A 14,651-nucleotide genomic window follows, 5' to 3' on the forward strand; every position below is an offset into this window, starting at 1 on the left:
TTTCTTTCTGTAAAAACAATGAAAACTGGGGCATTGATAGCTCATGTCTATAATTCTAGCTGTTTAGGAGGCTGAGATCTGATGACTGTGGTTCAGCCTCTTATCTCCAATTAACCAGCAAAAAAACAAAAGTAGATATGTGGTTCTAGTTGTAGCCCTGAGCTAAAAAATCACAGGGACAGTGCCCAAGCCTTGAGTTCAAGACCCAGCACCTGCACTCTCATGCTCTCTCTCTCTCTCTCTTTCTCTCTCCCTCCCTCCCTCCCTCCCCCTCCCTCCCTCCCTCCCTCCCTTCCTCCCTTCCTCTCTCTCTCTCTCTCTCTCTCTCTCTCTCTCTCTCTCTCTCTCTCTCTCTCTCTCTCTCTCTCCCTCCCTCCCCATGTGCATGCCCATGCCCAGTGCTTTCACCTGGCTTTTTATGCTCAGGGCTGGTGCTCTATCACTTGAGCTACATCTCCACCGCCAGCTTTTGGTTGGTTAAGTGGAAGTAAAAGTCTTAAGAACTTTTCTGCCTATGTGAATTCAAACCCTAGTGCTTTCGCTGGGCTTTTGGAAAATAGCTCTATAACCTTGACCTTATCTTTTCATTCCTTGAATTTATTAAATCTGAATTTGGTGAATCATAGTCATTGAATAGCTCCAATGTTTCTCTCTGTGTGTGTGTGTATGTGTGTGTGTATGTGTGTACAGTCCCTGAGTTTTTTGCTCAAGGCTAGTGTTCTACCACTTGAGCCACAGTTCCATCCACTTCCAGCTTTTTGCTAGTTAATTGGAGCTATGAGTCTCAGACTATCTTGCCCAGGGTTGGCTTCTTTTGTCTCCTCATTCAGGTATTGCTTACTTTTACTGCATTCATTAGCCTTTATGGTGCACTAGGTGCTCTCTGATATCAGCAACGTAAGAGTGGGAGGAAATAGCATTTATTGAGCATCTAAAATATACCAGTTTTTCCTAGAACTATCCATTGTCACACCCACTTTCCCTCTGAGAGGAAAGAGTAGAGTCTAGGTTTTAATGCATTATTTTTGCCTCTCCCAACATTTTCTTCAAAGCCATTTAAAATTAAGAAAGAAAAACTCCTCATCAATCCATAAAGTACTTCGTGGTTGAGTGAGTTAAAGTGCACTGTGTGGTTTGTTACAAGTGCTGAGTGCTGCCCTGCTTCCTCCTCTGTCCTTGCTGGGAAGCTGCAGGCTTGGCACCCAAGGCAAGCCTCTACCACTGAGCCACCTTCCCAGCCCCATTTTTTTGGGGGGTCCGGTCATGGAGCCTGAACTCTGGGCCTGGGTGCTGTCCCTCAGCTCTTCAGCTCAAGGCTAGCGCTCTACCACTTGAGCCACAGTGCCACTTCCGGCTTTTTTCTTTTTGCTTATGTGGTGCTGAGGAATCGAACCCAGGGCCTCATGCATGCAAGGCAAGAGGGTGGGCACCCAGTAGTCCAAGCCCTGCTGCCACTGCTGACCCTGCTGCAACTGCTGACCCTGCTGCAGTGGAAATGGGGGAAGGGGCGACACTTCCCATACTCTTTCTGTCCCTTTACCCCAGCTAAAGAGACTTTGAACTTTAAGGGTGAGGTAAGCAGGAAGAGGCTTTAAACTTATTAGGAACTTTAGGAGGAACCCTCTCACAACCATCCCTCTGACAGTGACAGTGGTCAATGTTTACAAACCCTGAGGGTGACCCCCCCGGGCAATCTGATCCCCATTGAATCATTTCCCAATCCCAGTCTTCCTAGGCCTTAGCTGCTCTCCTCTTCCTGAGGTTTGGGGTAGTACAGATGTCCTTCTGTGTTCCTTCATCCTCCTTGTACTTAGTCTCCCCTACCCCATCTCCACCACGTGTAATTTCCATTTCTTCCATTTACCCCTATGAATATACCAATGTAACTTGGTGGGTTTTGTTTTTATGCCAGTCCTGAGGTGTGAACTTGGGGTCTAGGCACTGTTCCTGAGCTTTTGTGCTCAAGACTAGTACTCAAACACTCTGAGCCACAGTGCCACTTTCAGCTTTTTTGTGATTAATTGATGATAAACATCACATGGATTTTCCCACCCAGGCTGGTTTTGAACCACAATCCTCAGAACTCAACTGAGTTCTAGACTAGCTAGAAGGTCAGATGTAAGCCTTGGTGTGTGTTCTTGGTGTGTGTGTGTTCATTCCTCACCAATACTCAAATCCTAAGAAAAATTTGCCTGAGTGAAGCTTTCAGGAAATATTGCTTCCTTTCTTACATAATCTATTTCTAGTTCAGTTTTAATATAGCCATGTACAGAATGTTTTTTTCTTTGCCAGTACTAGGATTGAACTAAGGACCTGGGCACTGTCCCTCAACTTTTTCACTGAGTTAACTCTCGATCACTTGAGCCATAGCTACAATTTTGGCTTTTGGGGTAATAAGTTGGACATAAGAGTCTCACAGACTTTTCTGCCCAGGATGGTTGCCATCCTCAGATCTTGGCCTCCTGAGTATCTCAGATTACAAATGTGAGCCACGGGCACATGGCTTACAACTAATTTTTGGTCATACAATTAATTCATTCATGCAACAATATAATTCAGCCTTTAAGTTAATTAAGTTCTATGCCATCCATTCTTTTGTTCATTTATGCTAAACAAGGAAAGTATGAAGTTTTCTTTCTGTTTGCCTTGTTGGAATGCTCTGTCTTTGAGACTTTTTATCCCTTGTTCTATGACCTTGACATTCCAGAACACTTGTTGCAAAGTAAGTCCCTTTTGAAAGCACACAAGATTTTGACATGGTCCTGGCACTGCAATATCATGAATTCTGAATATATTTGAAACAAGTTTCTTCTTTCCCAAAGTTCTAGTCTTAAGTGTAATTATACAAGTTTTCATGACCATTACATACACCTCAAAACCCAAGGACATTTTTGTGAATGTATTGCTTCAAAACCTCTCCTGTCTTCGAAATAAATGTTAATACTACTTGAATCATATATGGAGTTTTCAGAAGCAGTCACAGTCTTGTAACACAAGACTATGAATGCTACTTGGCAGGATTTGATATTCAATTTGTGTGTATGTCACTCTAATATGGATATTGCACAGTTGGAGCCAGACAACTGGTAGTTATACAGCATGATCAGAACAACTAATGGCAGCATTTGATAAGTAAATACACAAAGAAAGAAAGCTCTTGCCTGTTCTTTGATCATTTCCTTGTTGATGAGTCCTAATTGATTCCCATACCAATCTATTACTAAATTGAGAAATATGATTGTCAAACTCCTTTTTAGAAATGAAAAGTCTAAAAATGAGCATCAATTCATTCATACTCAAACATATTCTTTTATGAAATTAAAAATAAAAATAACATTCACTTGCAGCCTTTAGAGTTACTGCAGTTTGGTATTTAATGAAATTATGTTAAAATGTGTTTGTTCTGCAATTATGGTTGCACCACAACTACATTTGACCCATGGTCAAATGTATATTTTTGCTATAATAAGCTAAGGAAGTAAGACACATCAAATAAGAAAGGAAAATATCTCAGAAAATTTTTGATTTACCTGAAATTTTCTGTTCTAATAAAGAATGTCCTTATCCAAAAGGAAGTGTCCTCTTAAACTACTAAATCAGTCATTCAATATTAAAATAAAAAGCAATAATAATGATACTAAATATTCATGATTACAGATGGTTATTCAATACATTTTGGTATGTAACTCAGTTGGATAAATGTAATGGTCTATTTTTCAAGGGATTCAATCCAACTTTCTAGTATTCCACTAATAAACATAATAATTAAGATCAGTCATTAGCTAGCAAATGTGCTGTAAAATAACTATCAACATGAATAGTTAATACTCAAAAATAATGCTAGATGTTAAAATGACTATTCTATTCAACAGCATTAGTAAAGAAATAATATATTCAGTTAGCAATTTTACTGTTATCACCAGATCCTATTTTCCATGTAAAAAAATAAGCAAGTTCATAATTCTATAAAATAATGAGGCCACACCAGGTGGCAGTGGCTCACACCTGTAATCCTGGCTACTCAGGAGCCGACATCTGAGGATCACAGTTTGAAGCCATCCTGGGCAAGAAAGTATACAAGATTTGATTTTCAAATAACCACCAAAAAGCTGAAAATAAAGCTGTGGCTCAAGTGGTATAGCACTGGCCTTGAGGTAAAAGCTAAGAGATAGTGCCCAACCCCTGAGTTCAAATCCCAGTACCAGCACAAAATAATAATAATAACAACAACAATAATAATAAGTCCAATTTTCATTGGCTTTATTATATTGTCACTTTTCTATTTTGAGTAGAATAAAGAGCTGGTACAAATATTGGTAGGACATCATTTCTATAAGAAATTGAGAGATTTCATATAACCTAGAACATAGTCCTTCTATATATATTGTATTTCAATCAACCAATCCAATACTTTTGTGTTTTACGCTATATGAAATAAATAGGAAATATAGTACATATTTCATCACCTCTGAGAGATTACAGTAAAATTGAAAAGATCAAAACAGCATGCACATTTAAGTACAGTTGAGAGCTCACTTTACAATAACAGCAATAGAAGTTCCAAGGGAAACAGTGTGGCAGGCTAGAGCAGGTAGTTTACTCTTGATGAGGTTGAGGTTTTGTTTGATTCTTGAAGGATCACACAACAGATGTGTCTATAATCTATCTATTGTAGTTTAATTGGTAAAAGGTTGAGATCAATTGATTAAAATTAAAAGGTCAGTGCATCTATGTGTTGCTTTGGCTTTTCCTAGATTAGATTTTCAGCCTCAATAAAGTGCCACATTTGAACTATCTCTGTTCTCATCTTAATAACTGAAATATAATAGATTAAAAAGAAAGTCACTCCCAGCTGAACAAGATAAAACCTGAATTTATATGCATTTAGCTCTAAAATAAAACTTATATATTAACTAACAGAAGGCATGTACTACCATGTTAAAAATTAAAACCAAATGTACATTATGTGACTTATGTTGACAGCTGAGCATAAGAGAATTGGTGAAGTATTTTACTGAGTAGGGATTAAAGTCAGCATGAAAAGCATAGCTGGGTGATGCTATCACTTTTTACTTGGCAATCATTTTTTTTCAGGATCAATTGAAGCAAGTTGTTTCTTTTTAAAAATTTTGAATATAATACTTAAAGTTGTTTCTTTTTTAAAATTTTGAATATAATACTTAAAGTTGAAATAATAGTAACCCATTTCTCCAGAATTGAAGCTGAGGTTGGTACAAGCTTTAACTTATGATTATGGCAGAGAGTTATAACCTTGTGGAGTATACTCTTATCAAATACATGGCCTGGTTTCTGAGGCAGTACTTCAACCAGTTATTTTTAGGGCCATTGTTCTTTCCCAATATATCAAGTCTTTTTTTATTTTTTATTTTTTTTATTGTGAAAATACCAGTTACAATTACATGGGCAAGGTAATGAGTACATTTCTTATCAAGTATTGTTGCCTCCTCCTTTGTTTCCCCTTCCCATCACTTCCCATCTTCCCCCCCCCTCACACCCCGCCCCGCACCAAATTTGTAAAGTTCGCTTTTTGACATAACGACTTGTACATCTCATTGTTCCAATGGGTCCACCTGTATCCCTATTTAAACAATTTGCTTTTTCCCTTCCCCTCCACAAATTATACTTACATCAAATACAGTGAAAACAGGGGTTATACCGTGGGGGAGGGACATGCAAAGCAACAAAGAAATATCTTATAAATATCTTAGACACAATAGCAAGAAAGAAAATTTGATGGGAGAATGGTGATGTAAGATTTGCTATTATGTTTTCTACATTCCCTCAAACAATCTGATGACTGTTATCATTTAAATCTCCCTGTTTAGAGATCTTTCAACATATTATACATACTATAAACACCAGTGCAATTCACTGACAATTTACTCAGTAAAAAAAAATCACTCACCCCATTACTCAAGCCACACAGACTCTATTCTTAACTATTCCTTACATAATTTGCTATAGAAAGTATGATATCTCACCTATTAGCTTTTTTTTCTTTTTCCTGTACTAGGGCTTGAACTCAGGACCTGGGTGCTGTCTCTTAGCTTTTTACTCAAGGCTGATACTCTACTACATGAGCCATATCTCCACTTCTGGCTTTTTGCTGTTTAATTGGAGATAAGAGTCTCACAGACTTTCCTTCCTAGGCTAGCTTTGAGCCATGATCCTCAGATCTCAGCTTCCTGATTACCTTAGATTATAGATCTGAGCCACCAACACCTTGCTTTCTTTATATTTCTTTTTTTAAATTTTTTTAATTTTAATTTTTTGTGAACACACTGTACAGAGGGGTTACAATTACATGGGCAAGATAATGAGTACATTTCTTATCAAGCATTGCAGCCTCCTCCTTTGTTTACCCTTCACATCCCTTCCCAGCCTCCCCCCCCCCGCCCCCCCATCCTCTCCTCCCTCCCCCTCCCCCCTCCCCCCCCCCCCCCCCCCGCACCAAAGTTGTAAAGTTCGTTTTCGACATGATAACTTGTACTTCTCATTGTTGCAACAGGTCCACCTGTATCCTTAAAATACTTGTTTTTCCCCATCTCCTCCACAAATTATACCGACATCAAATATGCTTTCTTTATATTTCTTAAATTTATTTCTTAAACTTATGTTTGAGTTTATTAAATAGCTCCATATTTATTAAATCTCTCCATCTTTATTGCTACTGTTTTAGTTTAACTTGTCATTTATTTGCCTCTGGTCCATTACCACAGACTCCTTAATGATGTAAACATTCTTGTCCTATGACTTCTCTATAGTGAACCTCACATGATCTTTCAAAACATAAACCAACTACTGCTAGTTCCAGAATTAAAATCATTCTAATAATATCCAGTAATTTACAGTATACAAAGTATGTTTCTTGACATAGATCATAAAAAACTTTCCTGGTTGGCTTACTTTTTGTCAACTTTGCTGTCTCTGACTTCTTCTGTTTTAACTACTTCAAGGTACTTGAAGTTTCATAAACATGTCATCCATGTTCCTGCTTTCCTTACTTTGCTTATGCTCTTTCCTCTGTCTCTCATGTTCTCCTTTTTCTTTGAGCATTCCCCTTTCATATCTGAAAAGATTACACAACCTTTAAAGCTTAGATTAGAAAACACATTCTTTGTAGGAGCCAATCACTAATGAAGTCCATATTCATTATTATTGTCCACAGTTTCCTACAACTTTTCATATACATTGTCCCTATAGCATACACTGCAGTGAATTTTAAGCATATATGCCTATATTTCCCATTAATCTTTTAGTTATTTGAGGTCAGAATTGTTTTGGGTCATTTTATTTATTGTTAATGTTTATCACAGTGTTTAGTAAACACTCAAGAATTATATTACATGACTGGTTTGACTTTGTATGTATCATTTGCAAAAGAGTTATAGATAACATGCCACAAATAACAATTGAGTATATTTTAAAATGACAGAAAGAAGTTTTAACCTTAAGAATGTAACCCTATTCTAAACATTTTCATTCACTGTAAACATGGAAAAATCAAGCTTAAAGGTAATAAAGTGATAAACTGAAAGTGGTGCTGAGGCTCAAAATGGTAGAGTTCTAACCTTGAGTGAACAAGCTCAGAGGCAGTGCCCAGACCCGGAGTTCAAACCCTATGACCGACAAAAATAATAAATAAAGTTATAGTTAAAGGCAAACCACAGTTGTTTCTTCAGTGGTGGTTTAGTACTTTCAGAAAATATTAAAGTTTGAGAGCATAATGGTCTCTGTGTTCATATTATCCGTTCATTGAATAGATGCTTATTAAGTACATAATTGGCAACAGACACTGTGGAAGTGCTGAAGATAAATATGTGATTATAATGGACTACACAAATGCACAGCCCATGGGAAGGAAAAGAAATGTTAGAACAATGTGATCAATTCTGTAGTAGGGCAATATTGACAAGATGCTATGTGAACTCATGTATTGTAACCTACAGAATGCTAAGGAATGCTTCTCAGGGATGTATAGGAGTTAGCTTTAAGAAGAGCAATAGATAATCCAATGTTATTCAATTTGTGCCTGAAAATAAAAGATGCATTCAATAATCTTCACTACCCATTGATTCATTCAACAAAACATATTCAATGTCTATTTATATGCCTAGAAATACAATTGGGGATACAATTTGGGGGTACAATTACTGGTAGGTGGTTGCATAGGTAATTGTGGGGCTTAAACTCATGACCTGGTGCACTGTCCCTTAGCTTTTACTGCTTAAGGCTGATGATCTACCATACCTCCACTTTCCTGCCTGGGATGGCTTTGAATCACCATCAGCCTCCTTGAGTTGCTAGGATAACGGGTATGAACAGTTAGATCCCAGATTCCTGGAGGTTTTTACAAAGACTTGAATGAAGACATATAAACATAAAGTGGCAAAGCAAGGTGTTAGAGAGAAAGACAAGAAAATACACCCAAGGCTGAAGTTAGAAGGGTCAAACGCCTTCTAGGATTTGGAGAGTGTAGGAAGAATTCATTTTAATACAACAACATTAAAAGAGACAAATATTTTCTTCTCCTCATGCATGAAATGGCAGTTAAAGACTGAAAATAGTGCCGGATGCTAGAGGTTCATGTCTGTGATCTTAGCTACTCAAGAGACTGAGTTCTGAGGATCATGACTCAAATCCAGCCTATATATCCTATTAACTACCAAAAAAGGCTGGAAGTAGAGCTGTGGATCAAGTGGTAGAGTGCTAACTTTGAACAACAACAACAAAAAAACCCTCAGGGACATCACCCAGGCCCTGAGTTCAAGCCCCAGGACTGGCACAAAAAATATACAAAAAATGGGGGGTTTTTGTACATGCACAAAAATGTACAAAAATATTTGTAATGGCACCTACCTCAAACTACTTGCTGCCTGTTCTTCTTCTGAGCTCTAACAAATGTGATCAAGTCTTCTAGAAACTCTCAACCCTTAGGCAATGGTTCTGGTTTGTCAAGATGTGTGTTATGGAGATGTCTCTAGGCCTGCCCAAAACATAGGTACACAAGGTGAACTGAGGACTTCTTTTTCTCAGAGACACTTATCATCTTGCTTACGAGAGACTAGATTTGGGTAGCTAACCCCAGGTAGTTCTTCCTGATCTTGTAACTTAGCTTTTAAATGAAGGGAACCTAACAGCTTTGTTGCTTCCTGGTTCCAATTTCTGAGTCTGGTACTTTTTACATTTATTAAAAATAGTATAATTTCTCTGTCTCCTCACCTATCTTTCATGCTATATCCAGGATTAAATGATCCCTATGGAGTTTACAATCTCAAAACATGATTATTCAGGCAAAAAACAAATAATACACATTCAGACTGTGATAAATTCTATAAATAAAATGGTGGTATAATGAAGAGTTGGGAATGAGTAATAATACATGGGAAAGTGAGAGAAAATTCATTGAAGACTGATACTTATATTGAGATAGAAGGCTGAACAAAACTCATACATGGAAAAGGTCAGAGAAAGAACTGTCTGAACAGAGAGAAGGCCTAAGTACAAAACTCTAAGGGGAAAACAGGCTTGGTATGCTCAAAAAAAACAAAGAAAAGAAAATCAATGTGGCTCAAACATCTATGTAGTAGATGTATCATTTTGGCTTTGATGAAAATGGTAGTTTTTTTTTTCTGTCAGTTTAGCTATAAGTTTACTAGAGAGGACTTTGTCTATGGGAGGGATTTGGAATCATGTGCAGATTGTTTTACAGGGAGCCAAACTGGAAGCAGGGGAAAGAGTGTGGACTCTAACAGATGTCAAAGAAGTAACAATGTCTTGAATTACCTTGGTGTTGATGGAAATAGAAGGAGGTGGACTTGAAACTCTGTATTAGAAATACAACAGACAAAATTTTCTCACATATTGAAAGTGGGCATTGAACGAAATAGGAATAAAAAATGCCTATAAGACTTGAGCAACTGGGTAGATGAGAAACCCTGGAGGAGGAGCAAGCCTGGGAGTGGTCCTGAGGAGATCCAAAGTTTTGATTTTGACTGATTTAATTAGAGATGCCTGTCACACAGTGAAAGTATTGAGAAAGGATTTGGATATGTGAATTTACATCTCAGGAGACAGGCATAGACTGAAATACTTAATATGCTAGTTATTATTCCTGGACTTATAGCCAGATCATGGTTACAAAGGAAAAGAGAAGATAGTAAAAATAAATCTTCAGGTGCTCTGTGTATCTAAGGGTTTATTTATAGGAACTAAGATACATCAGATTTAGCAATTAGAGAAAAACCCAGTATGGTGTCATGGGCAGAGAGTTGACAGAAATTATTTCAAGAATGATGATAGAGAAATTACTAATGGATTGGAGCTACTTGGAAGTGGCAGATAAACATTTACAAGAAATTTGATATAGGTTAAAAAATGAAAGTAATACAACGGTGACAGCAAAGGTAGATATGTTTTTGTGATGCTTTACAGCAAAGCAAAGCAGAATATTATGCAGTAGCTGGAAACATGCTGTTAGGAGTGCTTTGTGTAATATACATCTGTACATTAGCAGTGTGGACCAATAGATAAGAAAGTGATGCTATATTAGGACTAATTATATGTGTAAAGACCTTTGGAATGCAAGAATAAGATTCCTAGAATGATGAAAGAAAATATTTCAAAAAATGGGGAAAGATGTACTGTACTAATTGATATTGGGAGATCAAGTCAGATGATGATAGGAAATAGAGCTTTGGTACTAGCGGTGAAGTTTTATCCATGTCAGAGAATTACAGGCCCTGGTGCAAGTAGGTAGGCAAATTAGTGGTGAAAAGATGAGATGGTTCTTTTCTAATTGTTTCTGTTTTCTTAGTAAAATAAGAAGAGAGGTCATCAGCTAAAAACAAAGAGCAAGAGGGTAAAGTTAAACATTTTGAGGCTAAATAGTAGTTTCATACCTCTGGATAGTGTTTTTGTGTGTTTATTTGTTTGCTCAAAGTTAGTTCTCTACCATTTGAGTCACAACTCCATTTCTGGTTTTAGGGTGGCTAGTTAAAGAGAAGTCTCAAAGATAACCTACTCAGGCTGTCTTTGAGCTGCAATGCTCAGATCTCAGCCTCCTGAGTAGCTAGGATTACAGCTAGAATTACAGGCATGGACCACGGGTGCCCAGCCTATTACTTAGATAGGCCTCTGATATATACCGTGAGAAAAGTGTAAAGGTTTGAGTGAGTTCCTCCAGGGTTTCAGCTCCAGAAAATGTAAAGAAGCTGAAGTTAGAGGTCTTACAGAAAACCTAAGAAGGTCTCTCACATTGTGGCTGTGGTCAAGAAAGGGAGGATGAGAGTGAAGGTGAGCTTGAAGATCAGAGTCAGGACCAGGGCAAAGGCCAGACCCAGGGTGAGAGAGAGAAAGGACAATGGAGAGGATCCTGGGACAAGTTAAGGGCCAGGGTGAGGGCCAGTGTCAAGGCAAGGGCAAAAGCCAGAGCCAGAGTCAGGGCAAGAGTGGAGGCTGTGGGTTGGGGCTCAGGCAAGTTCCAGGTGATTGCCAGGGCCAGAGCAATGGTGATGGCTATTGAAACAGCCAGGGCCAGGGTTAGGGGGAGGACCAGAGCCAGGGTCAGGGAGGGCTAGGGGCAGGTTGAGGGCGAGGACCAGTGCAAGAATGAGGGCCTGGCTGGGGCCAGAGCCAGGGCCAGGGTAAGGGCCAGGGCACTAGTGAGGCCCAGGGCTTGAGCCAGGGCCAGTGCCAGAATGGATGCTGCAGGCTGGGGTTAGGCTGAGCTTTCTACAAGAGCCAGGGCCAGAGAGAGAGAGAGCCAGGCAGAAGGAGAGGTCTAGGGAAAAAGCAAGTACAGGGTAAGCGTGAGGGTTTGGAAGAGGATCAGGGCCTGGGAGAGAGCAAGGGGCTAAGGCCAGGGAGAGGCCAGGGCCAGGGAATGAGCAAAGGCCAGGACATGTGCCAATGCCAAGGAGAGGAGTCAGCACAAAAGCTTGGGCAAGGCCCAAGTCCAGGGTGTGGATGAAGGGTCAGAGCAAGAGCCTGGTAGAGGTTGAGAGCCAGGGCCAAGGCAAGGGCCAGGACTAGGCCAGGACCTAGTAGAGCCCAGAGCCGGGGCTGGTGCAGGGACAGGAACCCCACCGAGTTCCAAGCAAAAGCCAGAGTCAAGGTAAGAGCCAGGGAGATGATGATGGCCAGCAAGAGGCCAAGGGCCAGGGCCAGGGCCATGGCAAGGTCAAGGGCCAGTAGAAGAGTGAGGACTGGTGTTGTGGCCAAGACTAGAGCAGAAGCTGAAGACATGAGCAAGAGTATGTGCCAGGCCAGAGCCAAAGCCAGGGAGAAGGAGTGGTCCAGGGTAGGGCCCAAGGCCAGGGAAAAGGCAAGGGGCAAGGCCAAAGTTCAGGGCCATGGCAAGGGTGAGTCAGGGAGACAGAGAGAGAGAGAGACAGAGAGAGAGAGACAGAGAGAGAGAGACAGAGAGAGAGACAGAGAGAGACAGAGAGAGACAGAGAGAGAGAGAGAGAGAGAGTGTACACAAGCTGGAGCCCAGAGTCAGCCAGGGGAAGAGCGAGGGCCAGGGTTGGGAGTCAGGGCTGGGGCCAAGGTCGGGGCCAGGGCAAGAGCCAAAGCCAGAGTGAGGTTAAGGGACCAGGATAAGGGCCAGGATCTTAGCAAGGGGGGTTGGCCATGTTGAGAGCCAGGACCAGGGCAAAGGGGAGGGCCAATGCAAGGCCCAAGTCCATGATGAGAGTGAGGAGCCAGGGAAAGGACCATGGGCAAGGCAAGGGTAATAGAGAAAGCCATGGCTAGGGCCAGGGCATGGGCAAGATGAGAGCCAGGGCAGGAGCCAGGGATATAGGGGATCACAGGAAGGGGTAAGGGTAAGAACCAGGTGAGGGCAAGGGATAGAGAGAGCCAGGACCATGGCATGGACCCGGATAGGGCCAAGGCTGGAGCAGGGGCCAGGGTCAGAGCAAGGGCCGTGGCCAGGGCAGGGGTGGAGACAGGGACAAGTGTGAAAGCCAGGATAGGGGCAGGGTAAGTTCCAGAAAGAAGATGAAGGCTAGGGCAAGGCTAAGGTCCAGGACCAGGGCTAAGGGTCGGGGCAAGGGCAGGGCAAGGGAAATGCAAGGGTTAGAGGCAAGTCAGGTCTGTGGACAAAGCCAGGGCTGTAGCAGGGGCATGGGCAAGGGAAAGGGCCAAGGAGAGGGCTAGGGCTAGGGCCAAGACCTGGGCAAGGGCAAGGGCCAAGGCTAGAGTGAGAGGGCAAAGAGCCAGGGTGAAGATCTGGGCCAGGGCCATCGCAAAGGTGAGAGTAAGGGTGAGATGAGAGAGAAAGACAAACAGAAAGACAGACAGAGACAGAGACATAGACAAGGACAGTCAGACTGGGGTCAAAGGGTTGGGATTGGGATCATGGCTGGAGCCAAGGCTGGGGATCCTGAGAAGGAGCAAGGTGAGAGTTTAGACCAGGGCAGACTGAGATTGGGGCCTGGGCCAGGGCTGGAGTATGGGCTCTGTAAGAGCAAGGACCCAGGCAGGGGACTGGGTGCTGGAGGTGGGGGGGCGAGTAACAAGAGTAGGACAGGAGAGGGCAAGGGATAGTAGCAGGCTAGGATGAGGGCCAGGGCCACAGCAAGGGGGAAGGGCAAGTTGAGAGCCAGGGGAAGGGCAAGGGCTATGGTCAAGGCAAGAGAAATGGAGAGAGTTTTGGTCAGGGCCAGGGTGAAAGCAAGAGCAGGCTGTGGCCACAGAGAGGCCTGGGCAAGTGCCAGATGAGGGTCAAGGTAAGAGTGAGGTTGAGGGCCAATGTTAGGACCAGGGTGCAACTGAAGCGAGGGTTGGGGCTGCAGCTGAAGCAAGGGGTGAGTGGAGAGGGACAGAGAAAGAGAGAGAGAAAGTGAGATAGATTTAGTGAGAGAAAAAAAGAGAAGCGTGATTGAGTCTTGTGCAGGCTGCAGGGTTGTTGTTGTTGTTTTTTTTTTGTCAGTTGTAGGGATTGAACTCAGTGCCTGGGCACTGGCACTGTCCCTCAGCTCTTCAGCTCAAGGCTAGTGCTCTACCACTTTGAACCACAGCACCACTTCTGGTTTTTGAGTTGTTAATTGGAGATGAGTCCCCTGAGAGCGGGCGCCGGTGACTCACGCCTGTAATCCTAGATACTCAGGAGGCTGAGATATGAAGATTGTGGTTCAAAGCCAGTCCGGGCAGCAAAGTCCGTGAAACTCTGACCTCCAATAAACCACCAGAAAACCAGAAGTGGGACTGTAGCTCAAGTGGTAGAGTGCTAGCCTTGAGCTGAAGAGCTGAGGGACAGCACTCAGGCCCAGAGTTCAAGGCCCAAGACCGACAAAAAAAAAGAGTCTCCTGGGGATTTCTGCCCGGGCTAGCTTTGAATCAAGATCCTCAGATCTCATCCTCCAGAGTAGCTAGACTTACAGGCATGAGCCACTAGCACCTGTCCTGGGCTTCAGAGTTTTAAGGGAATGAACACAGGGGAGGGGTGAGACTGTTGGAGAAAAATGGAGCTGTGGCTGATTGGTATCTGAGTCTGGGTGTTAGTTACAGGAAATTGAAACTGAAGTCCCACTGTGCCTAGGGCAGAGAGGTCTGAGGCAAAGTCGGTTTCCTTGTTCTCATTATATACTGCTTTTCCTTGCTTAGTAGAGAAACAGGAAAAGAGA

This window comes from Dipodomys spectabilis, unplaced genomic scaffold (assembly GCF_019054845.1).
Source record: "Dipodomys spectabilis isolate Male_0828 unplaced genomic scaffold, ASM1905484v1 ptg000459l, whole genome shotgun sequence".
Classification (NCBI taxonomy): Eukaryota; Metazoa; Chordata; class Mammalia; order Rodentia; family Heteromyidae; genus Dipodomys; species Dipodomys spectabilis.